At 45.4% G+C, this 20689-nt stretch overlaps 1 pseudogene across 1 annotated transcript in view; it reads right to left on the reverse strand.

Annotated features, from left to right (window-relative positions):
• The window catches only part of LOC308279947, a 259776-nt pseudogene that overhangs the window by 122192 nt on the left and 116895 nt on the right, over positions 1–20689 (reverse strand). Inside the window, exon 3 of the transcript in view lies at positions 2545–2608. The product of the transcript in view is annotated as an uncharacterized misc_RNA (transcript). The remainder of the gene's footprint in view (positions 1–2544; positions 2609–20689) is intronic.

The following is a 20689-nucleotide window of genomic DNA, read 5'->3' on the forward strand; positions in this document are numbered from 1 at the left end:
GTAGCCCAAGGAATGTTTTTTTGTGCAAAACAAATGCTTGCAATGGATTCAGCATCATGCCTTGGGCTACATCTGTGCAAAACGTGGCGATTATAGACTGATTTGCCAAAATTAGCATTTTCTCCCCTTAACGCCCCGCACTATGATGCTCATGTCAGAAAAGGTGAAATAAAAAGACTTTGTCTAAAGGTGAACAAGTTTCCTTGTGCTCGCATCTCCTCCAATGGATTATTACGGTACCACCACCACCGCTGTATCTGATGTAACAACCAGGCCTCGTGTGGTTCAACGTGACACCAGAGGTGGAGCGGAGGCCCTCCTCTGGACCCACATATCGCTAGATCAAACCTTGTGTATCGATGCCTTAAGCCTGTTCCCGAAATGTTGTCTAAATGTGGTTGGGCCTGCTGCCATCAGCTGAGCATCACTCCATCACATGGCTACAACACACATGTACATACAAGTACAGTACATTATACACTTGCTCACAATCTCACAATCTCTCTCTCTCACACACACACACACGCGCACGCACGCACACACGCGCGCACACACACGCGCGCACACACACCTTCCCCCCGGACTATTTTACATGCTAATGCAAGTTCACCGTACACAAGGTAGACCTCAATTTGACCTTTCAGCATTTTACGATAAAGTGGCAAATCTGGCAATACGATGTGACTCAACCCTCGGCTTAGTAATGGCTGATTTATATAGTCTACTTCAGGGGTCTTCAACAGGGGGTCCGGGACCCCTAGGGGGTCCTCAGAGTTACTACAGGGGGTCCTCCAAATCCTTGTGTGATAGAAACCTTTTTTCGCCTTTTTTTATATTAACCACTTGCACCCTAGTGTCCATATTCTGAGAACTTTAGCCAATCTACAAGCTCACAACGCCTCGCAGCTCGGCTATTTTCGGCAAAGAGGTTTGGTACAGAGTGAAAGGTCAAGTTTATTAAGTATTTACGGTTCACGTGGTTAAATATCTGAAAACACAAATTGACATGAATCCAAAATACACTGATGATTGTGCTGTCAAACAATGAAACTATATGGAATCTATGAAAAGGTTGTGGGGGTCCCTGCTTCATCTCTCTCTAAACAAAGGGGTCCTTGGCCTGAAAACATTGAAGACCCCTGCTCTACTTGGTTGTGTGCAGATCTACAAGCCCGTGGCTATTTTAGGTGCGCAACACCGTCATGCAACTAAAGCACAAATCGGGCTTACTGTAACACCGCAGAAGAACACTATAGTTGTCCCCGAAAACAAAATGGCTGAAAATGATGCAAGAGATAGATAGATACCTTTATTATCCCAAGGGGGAAATTTAGTTGTCCAGTAGTAGCACAGCAGTATACAGTTATTTACAAAGTTACAGAGACGTAAGAAAGATAGATAAGAGGGAAAAAAACAAAAAACAAAACAAAGACAAGAGCAGTACAGTACCAATAAGGAGAAGGTGCATCAATAGAGGGGGGCGAATAATATATAAGTATATATACATAAAGTGTCTTGCAAAAGAGACCATAGCAGTCAATGCTAGTTAGTGCAAACAAGTATCTCACTGTCATTGTTAAACAAAGCAAAAATACTCAGAAACTACCAACACTAACAACCTAATAGTGCAGTGTCAAAAATCAGTGCAAAAATCAGTGCAAAAATCATTCAAGAGTTGAATGAGCGAGACGCACAAAAGAAACGGAGGGACTGAATGAAGGAACGCAGGGTGAAATATCAAACTGCGGTGAGGTGACACATTGGGTGCCGAGCAGCATCTCCAGGGTACAGTTGAACACTATATCCTCTTGGTTTGATGAATGGTGTTGAGACAATAGAGGATGACTTTGGCTTGGCAGAGCTTGACAGTGAGTGCATGTGTGTGTATGTGTGTGTATGTGTGTGTATGTGTGTGTACGTGTGTGTATGTGTGTGTGTATGTGCAGGGGTGTCACACCAAATTCTGGGCCCTGGGTAACAAGGATTCACTGCGGGCCCCCCATGAATGTTCTTCATAGGGGGAGGGGGTTTAACCCATTTAGACTGGGAACACATTATTACTCATTATTTTGTGCTTTAACTATTACAAATACTGCAGCAGATATACAAGTTCACAGCACGGCACCGAGTGCCACGCTGCGAGCTTGTAGATGCTGTTTTTGAAAAATCGTGAACTTTTGTGAAAGTCTTTGAATATTTCAATTTGTTTAGAAAAACCTATGTTTCTATGCCAGTGGTGCTCAAACTTTTTCAAGTGAAGGACCCCCAGAAGCAAAATTGAAAGATTTGCACACATTTTCACGACTTTTCAAAAATAGCAGATCTACAAGCTTGCAGCGCGGCACCTGTGAGCTTGTATATCTGCTATTTTTCAATAGCTAAAGTATAAGGCCCCTCCACCTTGGACCCTAGTAACTCAGTCCCACTTTCCCCCCCTTGTGACGCCCCTGCGTGTGTGTACGTGTGTATGTGTGTGTGTGTGTGTGTGTGTATAAGGGGGAGGCTTTTTGGCTACAAGCAGATTGCAGAGGAGCTGTACATTACCATTGTTCCTTCGCTCTTACTCCGTGCAACTTCCCTCTGCAGACGAGCAACGGCCAGCTTTTCCCTACGAAGAAGAAGAAAGAGAGACGGTGAGAGATGAGTGAATGGATCGGTACTTTACATTGAATGCCACGTCAGGTCATAATAATAATAATAATAATAGATACCCATTTCCTCACGTGAGGGAAATTCAGTATTTTCAGCTCAACCCAGCTGATTCGCTGGCCACAAGAAGCGTGTGAACAATTAGTGGTTAAGAGTCTTGCTCAGGGACACACATCCACATTGCTACCCTGGCCTGGAATCGAACCTGGGACAACCAGGGGCTCTGGTTCCCCAGGCGGGCTCCCTAACCATTCAGCTATGGAATGGAACGAGGGGCTCTGGTTCCCCAGGCGGGCTCCCTAACCATTGAGCTATGGAATGGAACCCGGGACAACCAGGGGCTCTGGTTCCCCAGGCAGGCTCCCTAACCATTCAGCTATGGAATGGAACCTGGGACAACCAGGGGCTCTGGTTCCCTAGGCGGGCTCCCTAACCATTCAGCTATGGAATGGAACCTGGGACAACCAGGGGCTCTGGTTCCCTAGGCGGGCTCCCTAACCATTCAGCTATGGAATGGAACCCGGGACAACCAGGAGCTCTGGTTCCCCAGGCGGGCTCCCTAACCATTCAGCTATGGAATGGAACCTGGGACAACCAGGGGCTCTGGTTCCCTAGGCGGGCTCCCTAACCATTCAGCTATGGAATGGAACCCGGGACAACCAGGAGCTCTGGTTCCCCAGGCGGGCTCCCTAACCATTCAGCTATGGAATGGAACCCGGGACAACCAGGAGCTCTGGTTCCCCAGGCGGGCTCCCTAACCATTCAGCTATGGAGTGGAACCTGGGACAACCAGGGGCTCTGGTTCCCTAGGCGGGCTCCCTAACCATTCAGCTATGGAGTGGAACCTGGGACAACCAGGGGCTCTGGTTCCCTAGGCCGGCTCCCTAACCATTCAGCTATGGAATCGAACCCGGGACAACCAGAGGCTCTGGTTCCCTAGGCGGGCTCCCTAACCATTCAGCCATGCCGCCCCCTATACATCACAGTAAAGCTTAATTTAGACTGTGTCGCTGGCCAAAAATAACTGATTTTCAGCAAGCGACACTGTGTCGTGCCACATGGAGTAAAACATAGGCTTAAACAGTTCCTCGTATGCTTTTCTTTCTGTCTGCGTGTTCTCCCCACTGAATGCTGCCTACGATGCGAAAACCCTGTGAGTGCCGATTTATCCTCCCTGAGTTAAATGAATGCTCAGGATTTGACTGTGTAAGAGCAGAAAAGGAGATCTGCAGAGACCTTCGCATGCCTTACATGCACCCGTGCACACGCGCACATACGCACACACGCGCACTCACACTCACTCACTCACACACACACACACACACACACACACACACACACACACACACACACACACACACACACACACACACACACACACACACACACACACACACACACACACACACACACACACACACACACACACACACACACACACACACACACACACACACTCTGGAGGCTAAACAAAGAGCATTACTGTACACATGCAATTGGTTTCCCATGCGAAGGCATTCCACCCTTTAACGGGGAGAAACACTTGGCCCACTGACAGGGTTAACAAACGGCTCTTGTTTATTTGATTTCTCTTTTTTTCTCTCTCTCTTCCCGAGGTATCACAACAACCGCACTGCTCCAGCCCAAGCACGCCAGCAGCCACAGTAACGCCTAGCCGCGGCCACGCCGTAAGACAGTCATATATGATAACGAGGGCCGTGCATGTCTCCCCGACGCAGGCACGTGCACACATAGAACTCCAAGGGGGCTTAAGCCCCTGCCCTTTTATCTGTCTGTGAAAAGTGCCCTCTCTCCAGACCATGAATGCAGTTTTTACTAAGGTGAAAGAAATGCAAATGCCCCCTCTTTCCATGCCATACCTGAAGGCGGGATTCAAGAGAATTGCCTTGTCCAAACTCTCCTGAACTTGAATACAGCAGCTTATGTTGAAAGAATTGTCCCCTCTCTCTGTGTAGAAATCCATGCCGTTACGCCACATCTCCAGAATTCACTTGATTATGCTTAGTTCAGGGTGGTATCAAGCAGTGAAAATAGCCGACCTCCAAGCACACAACGCGTCGCGCTGCGACGCGTTGTGAGCTTGGAGGTCTGCTATTTTCGATGTTTTCACCAAAAGGCCCTTTTAGAAAACTAACATTCTCTGCACGTCCCTGGAGGGCCGTGTGTGTGAGTCTGCCCGACGTCTCGACTCCAGCGTCTCCCCCTCTTTCTTTTTTTTTTTACATTTCTGACGTGCAGCCCTCCGAAATAACTGTATGACTAACACATATTGTAGTCTGCTTTCTTTGACAAGACATTATTGTTCCTCCAGAGGCCTCCTTACCTTGAGGGGGGGAATCCCCAGTGATTAAGAGAGACAGCTGGTCGTCAGCTGATGAATAGTCTGCCAGCTTTGACTGAGAGGCGCAGTAGTGTGAACCGCAGAGAGGCGCCGTCGACGCAAAGCTGGCGGTTTGGCGGTTTAGCGCTCGCTGCCGTGGCCCCCTCCTCTCTTTGAGGAGCCCGAGTGAGTTTGAGGAAAGCCGAGCAAGCTGGCATGGTTTGATTGTGAAACACGGCAAGGCGACAAATCCGGAAGGAGGTCAACTAAGCCAAAGCAGCCACCCGACAGCTACGGAGCCGGAACAGTCAGTGAGAGCCGGCGACAAGGGCGTGTTTGGGTGTGGGAGTGTGAGTAAGCTTGTGAATGGGCATGAGGTGTGATTGTGTGCCTATGTTTATGTATAAACACGCACGTGCGTGTGTGTGTGCGTGTGCGTGTGTGTGTGTGTGTGTGTGTGTGTGTGTGTGTGTGTGTGTGTGTGTGTGTGTGTGTGTGTGTGTGTGTGCGCGTGTGTGTGTGTGTGTGTGTGTGTTTGTGTGTGAAAGAGAGGTCTGATGTCATTTTTCCAAGCAAGTGTCTCTGTACAGTATGTGTCATTTTCCCAAGCAAGTGTCTCTGTATGTGTCATTTTTCCAAGCAAGTGTCTCTGTACATGTATGTGTGCATGCATGCATGCATGCGTGCATGCGTGCATGCGTGCGTGTATTATTACAAAAGGTCCCTCACAATTATAGTTGGATTTGAGAAATAAAACATTGTGAGGACAATTTTCCTGGCTCTCACTAGAGAAATGCTTGTTCTATGGTAAAACGGGAACGTTTAATTAACGATTAATTTGCATTCATTTAAACTGCTGTTTCGGTCATGAGAACATCCACACAGAATGCAAATATTACGTGGCAATATTAGGTGGTGATTTACAAGTTCATATTTCTTTGCAGCGAAACGCATTGCGAGCTTGTAGGTCAGCCGGTTACGGCTTTAGGAGTAAATATAGTAAAAATAGTTGTTCATAAAATGACCATCCTAAAATATTGATGTCCTTGCAAGTATAGTATACACAGTGTGTGTGTGTGTGTGTGTGTGCGTGCGTGCGTGCGTGCGTGCGTGCGTGCGTGCGTGCGTGCGTGCGTGCGTGCGTGCGTGCGTGTGTGTGGGTGCGCGCACGCGTCCATGTTTCATTCTCTACACCTGAAAAGTGAGTAATACACTGGCATTCCAGTTCCACAACGTGTCTCACAGTTGTGTAAACTAAAGTAAATAAGTACTCAGGTACTGTACTTAAGTACACTTTTACTTTCCTGTTGTATTTTCAATTTCCAGTACAGTACATCTCAGGGGCAAATATCATACTTTTACTCCACTACAATTATTTGGAATTAAACTTTAGTCACTAGTTACTTTGTAGATTTCGATTATTATTACAAAACATACATTACCCACCACTTCAGCCCTGTATACATTTCGGCCGTTTGAAAATAGCTGACCTACAAGCTCAGAAAATAGCTGATCTACAAGCTCACAATGCGTCGCCATGCGACGCATTGTGAGCTTGTAGATCTGCTATTTTCAAAAGATCTGTATACATTCCAAAACTTGTGAAATGGGACATTCTGCGCAACAAGTACTTTCTACTTTTGATTTACATGTTGATACCAATTATTTTGTACTTTTACTGAAGAAATGTTTGAATTTGACTTGTAACAGGGTATTCCTGGGGTGCCGTGATGCCAATTTCCAGGGGTGCCGCGAGATAATTTGATGATATTTGGAATTCATCAATATCACTGCATCTATATCACTTCATTATGTTAGTAAAACAGACCTGATTTGCACTGTACTTGATGAGTTCTTTTTCTATCTACGACAACTCTCTTCACAAAAAATAGCCGATCTACAAGCTCTTAGATCGGCTATTTTTGGTGAACCTTCCTCCCAGAATAGGCATGCTGGGGTTTAAGTGGTTAAACGTCAAGTATAACGTTATTTTCAGTCAGTTCTTATGTAAAATATGATGTAAGATTCTAAAAGTTAACAGTGTAATTCAGGGGTGCCATGGATATAAAAGTTATTTACAGGGGTGCCCTGAGTCAAAAAAGTTTGAAAACCCCTGCTGTAGATACTTTCATTTCAAGTAAAGAATGCAAGTACTTTTTTTTTCCCTCCAACACTGCATGTCTCCGCAGAGAAACAGATTACCACATGAGCTTACGCTGCTGCAACAGCCTTGCACAATAAAAGCCCCCTCTGGAACTTCTCAGCACACAGGGGTGTCACAAGGGGGGTGGGGGGGGGGGGGGGACTGAGTTACTAGGGCCCAAGGTGGAGGGGCCTTAATTTTATACTTTAGATATTGAAAAATAGTAGATATACAAGCTCACAGCGCGGCACCGAGTGCCGCGCTGCTTGCTTGTAGATCTGCTATTTTTGAAAAGTCGTGAAAATTCGTTAAAATCTTTGAATATATGTATTTTTTAACCGAACACTTGTAACTAAAACTTTGCTTCTGGGGGTCCCTAGCACAAAACATTTTGAGATGGGGGTCCCTGGACAAATATATATCATTTTGGGGGTCTTTCACATGAAAAGGTTTGAGCACCACTGACATAGAAACATAGGTTTTTCAAAAGAAAATATTCAAAGACTTGCACAAACCTTCACAATATTTCAAAAATAGCAGATCTATACAAGCTCACAGCGCGGCACTCGGTGCCGCGCTGTGAGCTTGTATATCTGCTATTTTTCAATAGTTAAAGCACAAAGTAACTGTGCGGGGGGGGGTGAATTGTCCGCAGTGAATCCTTGTACCCAGGGCCCAGAATTTGGTGCGACGCCCCTGTCAGCACATGTAGTGTTTTGCTAACCAGGAGTGGCTCTGGAATTCCTCACGTCTGTGTTATGGCTGTGCGTCAGACATGTAAGGGGTTAAGTTTCGGGCCACTCATGCACAGGCGTGTTACATGGCACGGTGTGGAAACATGAGCCAACATGCCCTGAGAAAACCATTTCCCAAAATAGAGCAATTTGACATTTTGTGTTAAATGTAATTATAGTAATTGGCAGAAGCGGCGCTAGTGAAAACGGCGTTTTCCCTGCGAAGCCGCGCTCCGCTGCAATTGGCAGTCTGTCTCTCTAGAATGATGTGACGTTTTTTGGACGGCTTTCAAGTGCAGATGAAAGCGATCCGCTGCTTTGCAACACAGCCTAGCATATTCTGCTGCCGAACGCGACTTGTCATTTGCATTTTAAATGGCGTCACATACGCGAGACGTTTTTCTCGCCAATCATCGCTTGTTTCGCACAAAGCTTTGCCAGCTGTGAAAACCATCCTATCAAAATAAGTCGGACGCAAGGAATGGTCCAGCCCAAATCAATCCATCTTTTAGATTTCATCTGCTGCTTGTATGGCTTTTTATGCAATGTGGGGAACCTAAAATGCTAATAAAAGTACAAATAAAGGGGGGATCATAGCACAGATCCAGTCACTGAGGCTCCACCAGGCAAAGATAAAGTTATTCTTAAAGTGACAACGGTATAGGCACGGTTTTCAGGACAAAGGGGCCCCATATGAGCCCGAAGGGGTTCCGCTAGAAGATGCTACTTGGTTCTGACATCACTGACAAATCCTTGACATATTCATTCCACCACTGAAGCAGCTACAGTAGCATGCTGAGCTTGTCTTTCTTGCCGGGGGACATGCGTGGGTCCTGCTGACTGTCAGAACCACTGGACTGAGCGTGTAGCTGCAGTCACGGCGGTGTGTGTGTCTCAGAAACACTGCTATGCTCGGCAGTTAAGAGTAAAGGATGCGCTTTATGCTGCATGTCAATCATATTCTTGGTAGCATATACAGTACAGTATGTCACTGTCGGGCAGAAATGTTGTATCTCCAAGTTTTACAGAGAAGACTGTCGTACAAAATGAGTGAAAATAGCAGATCTACAAGCACACAATGCCTCACGGTGCGAGGCGTTGTGTGCTTGTAGATTAGCTATTTTCACTGTTTTAAATATTTTTTTACCATACCCCGCCATTTGCAAATACCTTCGTAGTTCCATATGCCTCTCTCTCCATAGACTTCCATGTAATTCATAGTGCACTGATAATGTCATGTCCATGCCTAGATCATGCACCACGTGTGTGCACATTGCTCACAGCTTTCAAACCAAAAAATCCGAAAGGAAATCCGTTCAGGCATTCATGAACTAGCAGCCATAGTGTTTTCCTAAAATGTAAACAAAGATGGCTGCCATGTTTGAAAGATGGGGTTGCTATGGGGGTTAAACATGCAATTTCGCGATTGCTATCATGCCTACTACATTTTTTGGGGTCATTTATTATTTTTTTTACAGGAAATGCTCGGGATTATCGGGCCTGGCAGGGAGGGACATTAGCATATTCTCGGGAGTATCGGGCCTAGCAGTGAATGAGTTAAAATGATAAATACAAAATGAACGGACAATTTTTCCAGCTGACAACAACATTTTCATATTTTACCTCTGAGACCCCAATCTACACTGTAAAATCCTCAGTCTTCATTTAAGGAGCCAGGTCTATCTGGTTCCATTTGTACACTTACAGTTACGGAAGCCCAAGGGGTCCATTTGGACCCCTAATGGTCCCTGCAGTCCCAACGTTGGGAAACAGTGCGCTATTTCAGTCGTCCACACACATGATTATCGACGAAAACATAAGTGTCGGCTCCGATGTCAAATGGGATTAACTCATGGCGTGTGTGTGTGTGGGGGTTCAGAAGTGTGCACGACGTGACGTGTACATATGAGAGGGCCTCTGGATCAGCAGCAGATCCATACCCACTCCTCCTCCACCTCCTCCTACCATTCCACTCACTCTCCATCAACCTAATTATCCTCATTGTCGGGCAGAAACCTTGTATATCTAAGTTTCAAATGTGTATGTTTTTTTTTCTAAATTAAACTACTACTTCATCATACAAGAGTGTTGCACAAAAGTAGTGAAAATAGCTGATCTATAAGCACACAACGCCGTTGTGTGCTTGTAGATCAGCTATTTTCACTATTTTAAAATAGTTAAAACTAGTAAGACCCCTCAGGGCGACAAGCGATCTCGCCCTAAAGGGCGAGGTCGCACCAGAGTGATGTGGACACCAGGGTTGTGGACATCAGGGATCTCCATATATGGGCATAAAAGGGATTTGTTCCCCCTGCCATCACAGGGATCTCTCTAACAGGGCATCGTTAATATTGATGACATCAGGGAACTCCATACATGGGCATAAAAGGGATCTGTTAGTGTGCCATCACAGTGAAGCCAGAGCGTGATGTCAGAGCGGCAAACCCATTTTGGTAGAGTGGTTTCCCTGACATCACAGTGACATCAGAGTATGATGTCAGAGCGGCAAAAAACCCATAGACCGTAAAAATGTGTACACGTCTACACAGACACGGACAAGCTGTGACGTTTCTCATAGTAAACTGCTACTTTTGGTAGCAATAATAACAAAAAAGGGAAGGTTTTGGACATACAAGGTTTCCAGGCGACGACAACAACACTATGAAGCCTGGCTGATGAGTAAATTCCATTAGCCAATGGTGGGTACAGTGATGGTTATTGACGTGGATGGGGCTTCCAGCAGTTCTCAGTGACCTGGAATCACCACCAGTCAGGGACGTGCTGGCCATTGGGGAAAGCGGGCCAACTCCCGAACGGCCGGTTCATTCCCCGGCCGGTCCAGGCTGGCCATTAGGAAAAAAAATTAAATAAAATGTCGGCCTTCGTTCCATGTTGGAGGCTGGGCGGCCAACAAAGTAAATCGTCACCGTCGGGCAGAAACCTCGTATCTCCCAAGTTTCAAATGTATAAATGTTTTCGCAAAGCAAAGCCCTGCTTCATCATACAAGGCCGTCGCACAAAAGTAGTGAAAACAGCAGATCTACAAGCTCACAACGTTGTGTGCTTGTAGATCGGCTGTTTTCACTAGTTTAAATCATTTGTTAAATGATATATACAAAAGAAAACGATTTTGGAAGGTTTCCACCCGACAACGACGAAATATAACTCATGTACAGTAATTGGCCCACTGGCTTGTCACTTGTCATAATTTGAAATGGCAAATCTTTGAGTAGCAGCAGCGCTATAGAGAGAGAGATCTCTCTATAGCGTGCAATGAGGGCCTCTACAACTCTTTTTCCCGGGCTGAATCAGGGGCCCAGCACGTCCCTGACACCACCAGTGGCATGTGGTGAGGCGTGCGCTCACTGGAGCCACGCAGCCCCCAAACCACCTGACAATACTCCCCCTGACTGTCTGTCTGTCTGTCTGTCTGTCTGTCTACCGCCAAATACCCTCCGTATCTTCCCCTGCTTTTTGCTCCCATGGCTTCACAGGCTCACAAGATCTACAGTTGACTTTGTCAACAAAAATGTATTTTGGGCGGGCCTTGATGGCGTCGTAATGGCAGATTTACACTTGGGTGCCATGCTGAAAATAGCTGATCTGAAAGCTCACAACCAAGCTCACAACTGCGACGCGTTGTGAGCTTGTAGATCTGCTATTTTCAGAGCGCATCAGCCGAGCGCTAATTTCTCAAGAACAAGATGAAGTGCTGATAAGGAACAAAACAAAGAGGGCGCTGTTTTCTCTTTTTTTTGACGATGGGTTCCCAGATTGCCCAAGCGCAAACAAACATCAAATTAAAAGACTTTGTCTTTTAGTTCTACTCGATCTCATCTACATTAGTCGCAATTAACACTGCCATACACATGCAAGAAAATCTCCAAAACGCTCAGTTTCAAATGTATTTTTCATACACATACACACACACACAGACATCTTCCTTTGTGTACTTCCAGCAGCCTCAAAATCCTGACATCTATCCAGACAGATACTGTCTGGGTGGACAAGACGTCCTTGTTGTTTGTCTAAACTATATTTTCCTCACTCAGACACAATGTCACAACTCTCAACAACCGGCCCCGAGTTAAGCATCAGCTCTTTGGTGGGCGTAAAAGACACAAACCCACTGAGTCACGCGCTGGAGGTGGGTGGGAGATCAATGGCAATGCAAGCATGGCCAACCAGAGCTGTCATAATGGGACCTGGATACTTTGAGATGCATCGTGGCATTGTAAAAACCTGGCGCCCACCACGTCATACCATTTTATGCCCATACATGGAGATCCCTGTCTATAGAATAAGCCACACAGATATGGGCTGTCTTGGCCATCTGTCTTGGCCATATATTATGGATTCTGTTAGTGTGGTATGTGGCCGATGTGGCCTCCATATACTGTATGGGCATTCCCATATGAAGTCCTGTTAGATATGGGCTTAATATTGATGAAATCAGGGAACTCCATATATGGGTGTGAAAGGGATTCTGTTAGTGTGACATCACAGTGAAGCCAGAGCGTGATGTCAGAGCAGCAAACCCATTCTGTTAAGAGTGGTTCCCCTGACATCACAGTGACCTCAGAGCGGCAAACCCATAGACCGTAATCCAGACATCTGGATGTCCAGACAGATGGAATGAGTTAATTGCCAGATATGAACTGTTATCACTTTATATCGCATGACTAAAAGATTACGTTGCACATCATTCTCCCTCTCTCCCACACTCTACCCACACTCAAGACAAACTGACTAAAAATGTATAAAACCACATTTCCATTTTTCTCATGTTAGCCTTATGCCTGACTCATTTTGACACATCGCACACTGAAAATAGCAGATCAACAACAACTGTGAGCCTCTACAACATAGGCGTCGTCATATTGTTTTCATCTCAGTTTTCTTGAACCATCAAACATACATGAGATGGACTTGAGAGATGCGTGAATGTTTGTATAGAAACGCTTGCATGCATTTATGTATTAGTGTCTGCTGCCCTGCTGTGATAAGAGCCCTAGCACGCACGCAACCATCATGCCCCACATACAGCAGAGTGTCCAGTTCAGAGTGGCACATTTTCAAGCTTTATGGAACGAAGGCTCATTCCAATCCCTAATCCTCATACGTCCATGTTATGTAACCCTGTCTGCACGCATCTAACGTTGCCCCCATAGCCAGGTACAATGACAACAATGACAATATCCAACCTCGCAAGCCAACACAGTTACAACTAGCTCTGGTCCACAGACCCGTCGCTAAATGACTAGACCGCGATTTCTCAGCCCCTGCGAGCACTCAACTTGAGTCAAAATAAACTACTTCACTCACTACTCACCAAACCAAAGGTAGTTTTGCGGCCACCGCAGACACAACGGTCACAACCCGGAAATAAGTGGCGGTCAAGTTGGATGCCTTTTATTTCAAAAATAATGTATTTTACAGAGTTGGGTGGGGTGCTGAGAGGTTTCCGACTGTGGAGAATAGACTTTCAACAACGCAAAACTACCTTTGGTTAGGTGAGTAGTGAAGTAGTTTAGTTTATTTTGACTCAAGTTGAGCGCTCGTAGGGGCTGAGAAATCCTGGTCTAGTCCTTTGCCGACGGGTCTGTCAGCTGCACTGACGCTCTGGACCAGAGCTAAGTTACAACATGCAGAAAGGTTAGGAAAGAATCCGTCTGCAAGACAACCATGACAACATAACGTGATATATAAAAAACGATTACCCTCAATATACGTATTCCTGCTTTAGTTATACTTTAGCTTCCAGCGGCGAGTGGGTGGGGTTTGCACATCTGTGACCAATCAAAGTGTTCGATGCCTGGGGCAGATCCAATCAATCACCAAAAAACAATTGTATCTTCCAAACTGTGTTCTGGCCTGCGTTTCCACTGCACACACAGCTGGTTCCTGACCTCACCACCTCAACCCCCACCCCACCCACCCCCCACCCCCCGGTCTCTGACCGTAGACCCCGTCTGCACCGGAGGGCGTCAGAAAACAGGAGCCACATGTCAGCACCTCAACACACTGGAGGCCAGACGTACCTCCCTCCCTCCCAGCCCTCCATCCCACCCACACACACAACCAGACAGCCAGCCAGCCAGTCAGATAACCAGCCAGCCAGCCAGCCAGCTAGATAACCAGCCAGTCAGCCAGCCAGCCAGCTAGATAACCAGCCAGTCAGCCAGCCAGCTAGATAACCAGCCAGTCAGCCAGCCAGCTAGATAACCAGCCGGCCAGCCAGCCAGCTAGATAACCAGCCAGTCAGCTAGATAACCAGCCAGTCAGCCAGCCAGCCAGCTAGATAACCAGCCAGTCAGCCAGCCAGCTAGATAACCAGCCAGTCAGCCAGCCAGCTAGATAACCAGCCGGCCAGCCAGCCAGCTAGATAACCAGCCAGTCAGCCAGCCAGCCAGCCAGCCAGCTAGATAATAACCAGCCAGTCAGTCAGTCAGTCAGTCAGTCAGTCAGTCAGTCAGTCAGACAGACAGACAGACAGACAGACAGACAGACAGACAGACAGACAGACAGACAGACAGACAGACAGACAGACAGACAGACAGCCAGCCAGCCAGTCAGTCAGTCAGTCAGTCAGCCAGCCAGACAGACAGACAGACAGACAGACAGACAGACAGACAGACAGACAGACAGACAGACAGACAGATAACCAGCCAGCCAGCCAGCCAGCCAGCCAGCCAGTCAGTCACTCGGCCAGTCAAGTAGCCAGCCAGCTAGACCAGTGGTTCTCAACCTGTGTTCGGGACCCACCGGGGAGGTCCCCAAATTATTTTGGGGGGGTCCCCAGCTGATTAACTTAATGTGAAACAGTGTAAACACTAAACAAACCAACATGCAGTTTAAGTGTAGTATAGAGGGTATCACATTTCTAAAGTGATAATTTAAGGACTTTTTAATACCTCCATAATGACAAATTAAACATTGTCCAAATTGTCAAATATTACAGTCAGAAATTGTGAATATAGCAGATCTACATGCTCACAAACGCCTCGCGTTGCAACAAGGCGTTGTGAGCATGTAGATCTGCTATTTTCACAATAGAACGGTGTTATACAAAATGTAATGCCTCAACTCTTAGTGCTCGTCAGGGTGTGGGGGGGGGGGGGTCCCCATTTAAAGTATGATTATGTTGGGGGTCGCAGCCTGAAAAGCTTGAGAACCACTGAGCTAGACAGACAGTCAGCCAGCCAGCCAGCCAGCCAGCCAGCCAGCCAGCTAGACAGCCAGCCAGCCAGCTATAGCTAGTCAGCCAGGCTCAATGATCCTTACCTCACTGCAGCAGACCATCAATTATTGACGAGGTGAAATGTGATGAGGTTTCTCTGGAAGCCACACAAAGAAAAAGCCCCTCTTGCCAAGCTGCCATGTCCCTTCATAGCATTCAAACAAAAACAAAGTGGCACGTGATCCACTTTAACCCATTCACACATTTTTCCTCATGCTCAGAACCCAATAAAATGTTTTTATTTCACTTGGAATTTGACATGCATACTGTCAGCCACGAATATAGTTTTTTTGTCTTATCTTTGAGATTACCAATCTAAAAACGATTTCACAATGTCAGCATCATCATAAACGAATTTCTTTACAATAATTAGGGCTATTAGGGATATTAGCCGCAGGGGTGTCTAGACACGTGCAGTTGTGCACATTATGCTCACTTTAAAAGAGATTCCATATTAACAAAGCATGTTATTAACAACATCTTGAGTGTGTCGATCGGTTCATGTACATTTCTTGATTACAGCCAGCCTCCGAGCTTCATCAGTTTAAGTGCTGGTTAATGCATGCACGGTACAGTAATAAAATAGGAGCCATGTACCGTATAGTGCAGACTGACATTGCACGCAGCCTTTAAGGAAGAACACAACTGATTAATACAATCAAAAGAAAGCTTTTGGAAGAATGAACACAATCACCCATGTAAACACTTGAAGGGAGCTGTGCTGGTGAGTGCTAGTAATCAGAATGAAACAAGACTATATGCCGAGGTCTTCAACAGCATGTGACCTCATTAGCCAAAAAATAGCAGATCTACAAGCTCACAATGCCTCGCAGCACAGAGGATTGGTGTAGAGGGAAAAGAAGAGCAGACTAGTCGGTATTGACAGATCAAGTGGTTAAATATCTGAAGATAGACATTAATCCAACCTACACAGATGATACTGTGCTGTCAAACAAGTCCAAACTGAATAAGAAATCGATGAACATCTGCAACACAATTTTATACGATATGTAGCGGGGGGTCCCTGCTTCATCTCTCTCTCAGCTAAGGGGTCCTTGGCCTGAAAACGTTGAGGACCCCTGGTCTATGGATGGCTCTGACTCTGACCACACGCCGAGTTCATCTTGTAGCTAGGGACCCGAGATGACCTGTGATGTCTTGCCGTACTTTTTATTTCAGTTTTATCTATTAGTTTGGTCACAGAATGAGAGGTCTGTTCTGCCGGAAACATTTCTTTTTTTTTAAATATTTTTCTGTTCCTGTGTAGTGGAGTCAATGGGACGGTGAATATACAAATGGCCATAACTTTATTTTGCGATGTTTCCGGCAGAGCAGGCCTCTCATTCTGTGGACCTTAATAATGACCAAACTAATGGATAAAACTGAAATAAAAAAGTATGGCAAGACATCACAGGTTCAACCCTATTCCATGAGCTTTTGGGCTTGTGGGTCCCTGACTATTGTAAATTCCCAAATAGGAAGAAGAATAAAGAACAGAAGACAGTCAGGTCAGGAGGAATGCTCTGGGCGGTGTGTGGGATTAGACGCGCTCGCTTGACTGTCAGTCTGCCTAAAAAATGTTTTCTTACTCGGCGCGTCGGCCCTGACCTCAATTGTTTCCCAGGCCGGCCCCGCAGACATGCAGCACCGTCTGGGTGCAAAACACAACATCGTGGCAGAGCAGATGTTTCTTTAACACGTTTAGAACGGGTACACATTGTCGCATATCATTATTTTATGCTTTATACTATTGAAAAATAGCAGATATACAAGCTCACAGCGCGGCACCGAGTGCCGCGCTGCGAGCGTGTAGATCTGCTATTTTTTGAAAAATCGTGAAAATTAGAATTTTGACCCGATTCTATAAAGTGTCTTTTGAATCCTTCTAAGGTTTTTTGAAAAAAACGATGTTTCTATGTCAGCAATCTGGCCAGCCATCGTCAAAGAAAAGGTCCTTTTCACTTAAATGGAGCTCAGTTAGTCTGTTCTTGAGAGACTACTATGTCAGTGGTTCTCAAACCTTTTCATGTGAAGGACCCCCAAAATTATATTTATTTGACCACGGACCCCCCATCTCAAAATATTTAGTTCCAGGGACCACCCAGAAGCAAAATTTGAGTTACAAACATTCGCTTTAAAAATACATATATTCAAAGATTTGCACACATTTTCACAACTTTTTCAAAAATAGCAGATCTACAAGCTCGCAGCGCGGCACTCGGTGCCGCGCTGTGAGCTTGTATATCTGCTATTTTTCACTGGTTAAAGCATTCAATAATTCTAGGCCCTAAATGGGTTAAAAAAATTCTAATAATCCAGTCGTCGGCCGCATCGTCCGCCATCGGGGGGACTGACTCACCAGCAAGAATGTGGGACGGTGGTCTAGACACAGTGTCATGCGCGTGCACGTGCATACGCTTACAGTGCATAATAAGCGTGCACGTACACCACAAACACAGAACACAGATAGACACTTTCCCTGCATGCTCTCCAGACCAGGGGTGTCGCACCATATCCAGGGCCCTGGGTACAAGGATTCACTGCGGGCCGCCCCCATCAATGTTCTTCATAGGGGGAGGAGGGGGTTTAACCCATTCAGACTGGGAACGCATTATTTTGTGCTTTAGCTATTGAAAAATAGCAGATCTACAAGGCGAGCTTGTAGATCTGCTATTTGTGAAAAATCGTGAAAATGTGTGCAAGTCTTTGACTATTTCAAATCCTTCTAAGGTTTTCTTTTTAAAAACCTATTTCTATGTCAGTGGTGCTCAAACTTTCTCATGTGAAGGACCCCCAAAATGATATGTATTTGGCCACGTTCCCCCGTCTTAAAACATTTAGTTCCAGGGTCCCCCGGAAGCAAAATTTGAGTTACAAATGTTCGCTTAAAAAATACATTATATTGAAAGATTTGCACACATTTTCACGACTTTAAAAAAGCTTGTGAGCTTGTATATCTGCTATTTTTCAATAGCTAAAGTATAAAATAATTAAGGCCCCTCCACCACCATGGGCCCTGGTAACTCAGTCCCACTCCCCCCCCCCCCCCTTGTGATGCCCCTGACGCTCTCTCACACACACGTTGGAATCTCAGCGCACAATCTAAACACATAACAGGCAAATCGAGAGATTTTTTCTTGTCTCTCTTTTGATAGAGTCTGTACTCTGTACGCGGTAAAACCCCCAGCGTCAATTTACCTCTGAGAGTGTAAAAAATGGGTCCAGATAAGACCCTTAACAGGCCCATCAAAAGATGACGTGAGAGATTTTTCTGGTCTCCCTTTTGATAGAGCTGCACGCAGTAAAACTCCCAGTGTCAGTGTGTGTGAGAATCTACCTCTGAGAGTGTAAAAAATGGGTCCAGATAGGACCCTTAACAGCCCATCAAAAGATGACGTGAGAGATTTGTCTGGTGTCTCTCTTGATGGAGCTGTACCCAGTAAAACCCTCGGCGTCAATTTAACTCTGAGGTTGTAAAAATGGACCCGGATGGACCCTTATGGCAGGGGTTTTCAAAGTGGGTGACGGGGCACCCTGGGGTGCCGTGACGGTAGTCCAGGGGTGCCGCAAGATTATTTTTTTTAAACAATATGTTTATTCTTTTTTTTTTACAGACATACAAAACAACATAGTACAAGACAATAGCCGCAAGATCATTTGATAATATTTTGAATTTATTTGGACACTTGAAAAAATATTTAGGATCATTTTAAACTTGAAGTACAAAGTTATTTTCAGTCAGTTCTAACCAAAATGGCTATTATCTCAATGTTTTCCTCGCAACATAATCACTAAAATATCGCCACTGTCGGGCAGAAACCTCCAAGTATCTCCAAGTTTCAAATGTGTACGTCTTTTGTTAAAGCAAAGCCCTGCTTCATCATACAAGACTGTCGCACAAAACTAGTGAAAACAGCAGATCTACAAGCACACAGTGTGCTTGTAAGCAAAGCCCTGCTTCATCATACAAGACTGTCGCACAAAACTAGTGAAAACAGCCGATCTACAAGCACACAGTGCTTGTAGATCGGCTGTTTTCACTAGTTTAGTACATTTTATAGATGATAAATACAAAACAAACGGTTTTGTACATACAAGGTTTCCACCCGACAACGACGATATATGCTATAAATATAAGGTGCTGGGAGTGAAAATTATAATGTAGGGGTGCCTCGGATTAAAAAAATATTCATGATATAAATATTAATTTAAACAATAGCAGTTTTTTCTTTGAAATGACAACAACTACATAACAAAGCCTCCCCTTTTTTTCCATTTTTTTTTCCCGTTTTTTCTTTTGTAATGTTTTTGTTTTCAGTTTTTGTGTGGGGGTGAGGGTCTGCACTTAAAAAAAAAAAAAAAGTGTCAAAATGTCTTTAAAAAAAAGGGACATAACATGTTAAATGTTGAATAATGATTTAATGAAAATTGTATTACATGTTTTGACACAATAAAGTATAAAAAATATATATATATATATTCATGGGGTGCCCTGAGACAAAAATGGTTTGGGAAGCCCTGTCTTATGGGTCCACCAGTGTAGTATAGTTGAACCCTCCCACCCCCAGTGTTATGCTACGCTTTCACACCAGGCTCATCAACAGTACATTCTCAGTCAGACACTCGTGTTCCAACAGGTAATCATGTGCAAACTCAGACAGCCTCGTCTCCTTCTGGGAAAGCCTGGCCATGTCACGCTGTCAAGCATGTGATGATGTGATAGAGTCGGCGGCGTCGAACTTATACGACCTGTTTATTTGCATGTTGTGCCACTGTCGCAGCAGCGTCCGCATTGCCAGGTCTGTGCAGACCCGACCACATTGTTCAGACTGAGGGAAATCGTCATAAAGTAAAGCCCTGTTTCAGCATACAAGACTGTCGCACAAAACTAGTGAAAATATTTTTTCACCAGTCGGCTATTTTTAATTTTGAGGCTTTTTTATGCCTTTATTGACAGACAGCAGACGGACAAGAAATGGGGGGAGAGACGGCGAGAGACACGCAGCAAACCTGGATCGGGCTCGGGAATCGAACTAGCGATCTGCCGCAGGCTACACAAAGCCTATGTACTGTATATGTGCTGCCTAGACCAGTAGGCCATCGGGGGCACGTAGATCGCCTATTGTCACTATTTTAAATCATTTTTAAAATGATAAATACAAAATGAACGGTTTTGGGCATACACGGTTTTCCACCCAACAACAACGAAATGCAACTGTGCATGTGGCTCTCGCACAGAGGCAGGCGATGCACATTTTACACATGCACACTGTACTGTACTGTACCTGTCAATGGTTCAGCTGACTCATGGGGTCTGTGCAAAAAAACTCTATTGGCTGTGTTATATTGGCTGTCGACGCCTGGTTTTCAGAGGAACAGGGCAAACAGTGGGCCTTTACAGTGGCAGACAAATAATGGCCCCTTCCCCGTTCAATAGGAACAAAGACACATGAACACAGGACCCACACTCAAGCCAGGCCCTCGCCTCATCTCCCGCACACACGCAGGCACGCACGCATGCACGCACACTGTACATACATAAACCAACACCCATACATACTAGCTTGGCGTGCATGTGTTTG

This window comes from Nannobrachium achirus (assembly GCF_963921795.1).
Source record: "Nannobrachium achirus genome assembly, chromosome: 24".
NCBI lineage: Eukaryota > Metazoa > Chordata > Actinopteri > Myctophiformes > Myctophidae > Nannobrachium > Nannobrachium achirus.